This window comes from Lynx canadensis, chromosome C1 (genome assembly GCF_007474595.2).
Source record: "Lynx canadensis isolate LIC74 chromosome C1, mLynCan4.pri.v2, whole genome shotgun sequence".
NCBI classification, from domain to species: Eukaryota; Metazoa; Chordata; class Mammalia; order Carnivora; family Felidae; genus Lynx; species Lynx canadensis.
Window position 1 is genome coordinate 6,907,403 of NC_044310.1, and position 2,595 is coordinate 6,909,997.

The following is a 2,595-nucleotide window of genomic DNA, read 5'->3' on the forward strand; positions in this document are numbered from 1 at the left end:
CATACGGAGGGATTTTTGTTTGTTTTCCTGTTTAGGGGACAAGTGTGATAAGAGGCGTGGGTTCTCCTTGATGTCCAAGGTAGAGACTGAGCCAGAGGGATGATTTACGGTCATCTGCTTGATCAGAGGATGCGCTTTCTCTTTCCGCCACCCTGAGGGTCTCTGCACAGGGTGGAAGGAAGCGTTTCCTCGGGGTCAGCGTGCATGGTAGTGGTAGGATTGCTGATTTTCTTTTTTTGTTTTGTTTTGTTTGTTTGTTTGCTTGTTTTTAAGATTGCTGTTTTTCTTACCCCAACCTCTGCTTCACTTCCGTCCGAGCCCAGAGGCCACTGTATTGTGAAACGGGCTCCTTTAACATTTACTTCTGGGTGTCACAGGACGTCCCCTCCACCGCCGTGCTCCTGCCCGCTCCCACAGGCCTCATGATCTGAAACATCCTCCACGGCTTCCACGCAGCTGTGAGGATGTCCAGTGTCTGCCTCTGAAATCTGTATCTAGTTTACCAGGTAAACTCGTGCCATTTGAGCTTCATACTGCCAATGCTTCCTGTGTGCTGGGTCTGTGTGAGTCCTAAAGAAACGAGGCACAGTTGGGTGCTGTGTAAATGATAAACCCAAGGCCTGATCAAAGCCTGTGCCTCTCACGTCTTTGTGTCTTATGTAGCACACTGCTTTTTTTTTTTTTTTTTTTTAATTTTTCAAAGTCTATTTTGAGAGAGAAAATCCCATTCAGGCTCCGCACAGTCACTGCAAAACCTGACTTAGGGCTCGAACCCATGAACCGTGAGATCATCATCTGAGCCCAAATCAAGAGATGGGCACTCAACTGACTGAGACACCCTGAGGCACCCGGTAACATACTACTCCTCAAAGAATAAAGTTGTAGCCAAATCCTTTTTTTTTTTTTCTTTTAATTAATGTTTATTTTTGAGTGAGAGACAGAGTGCAAGAAGGGGAGGGCAGAGAGAGAGAGGGAGACACAGAATCTGAAGCAGGCTTTAGGCTCCAAGCTGTCAGCACAGAGCCCAATGTGGGCTCTGAACCGTGACATCATGAGCTGAAGTTGGACACTTAACCACCTGAGCCTCCCAGACACCCCTTTTAGCCAGATCCTGACATTTTCACCCCTCCTAAGTGGAGGAGTACAAATAAATAAAACTTTAACCATAGGATAATCTGATGGTGATGTGTGCTGTGTTCTGTCTACACGGAAGGCCTAAGTGGAACCCGCCCAATGTTAGCCAAGTGCTTGGAATAGGGGCAGTGAATACCCAGAGGGAGGAGGTGATAGTCACAGTTCACTTTCTTTTCAGAATTGTTTTTAAATCCAAGTTGATTAACATATAGTATAATAATGGTTTCAGGAGTAGAATTTAGTGATTCATCACTTGCGTACGACACCCAATGCTCATCCCAGCAAGTGCCCTCCTTAATGCCCATCGCCCTACCCACCTCCCCTCCAGCAGCCCTCAGATTGTTCTCTGTGTTTAAGAGTTTCATGGTTTGCCTCCCTCTCTGTTTTTATCCTACTTTTCTTCCCTTCTCCTGTATTCATCTGTTGTGTTTCTTAAATTCCACATAGGAGTGAAATCATCCGATATTTGTCTTTCTCTGACTGACTTATTTCACTTAGCATACTACCCTCCAGTTCCATCCATGTTGTTGCAAATGGCAAGATTTCATTCTTCTTTATCGCCGAGTCATATTCCATTGTGTATATATGCCACAACTTCTCAGTTGATGGACATTTGGGCTCTTTCCATACTTTGGCTATTGTTGATAGTGCTGCTATAAATATTGGGGTGCATGTGCCCCTTTGAATCAGCGTCTTTGTATCCTTTGGATAAATTCCTAGTAGTGCAATTGTTGGGTCGTAGGGTAGCTCTATTTTTAATTCTCTGAAGAGCCTCCATACTGTTTTCCAGAGTGGCTGCACCAGTTTGCATTCCCACCAGCAGTGCAAAAGTGTTCCCCTTTCTCCATATCCTCGACAACATCTGTTGTTTCAGAGTTGTTCATTTTAGTGTAGTTTGCTTTTAATCAGCAAAAGAAAAAGAAAGAAAGAAACCGCCCAGATGCCCATTCCAGCACCATAGTGCCACCCTGTAGCGCTATTGCAAGACAGAGCAGAAGCTTCTGTTTCAGAAGCGGGTTTCGCACCAGTCAGTTGACTGGGGCAGGGTGGGGCCGTTGACTCTCAGAATCTCTTTCTGTAAAATAATGCAGTGATCGCTGGGGACCTTCCAGCTCTGAAATGCGATTGACCCAGTGGAGAGCTGCCACCTGTCCCTTCTCTTGTGCGTGAGCAGGAAGCATTTCTGGGAACACTGTTAAGACGTGAAGTGCCAAGGGGAGCACACAAGTTCAGGACCATCTCTGCCACCAGGTTGCCTACAGTTGGGAGGTGAGAAACACAAGACTACGTTTTGAGCATCAGCAAGCATCCAGAATCCCTCCTGATGGTTTCCTCAAAACGAGCACACTAGGGCCCTGCAGGACAGGAAACCAGGATGGAAGACGTTCCCGAGGGAGCTCCTTATACTATAAATTATTTGTTATTTATCTGAAGTCCAAGGAGTCCTATTTCTGTTCTGCT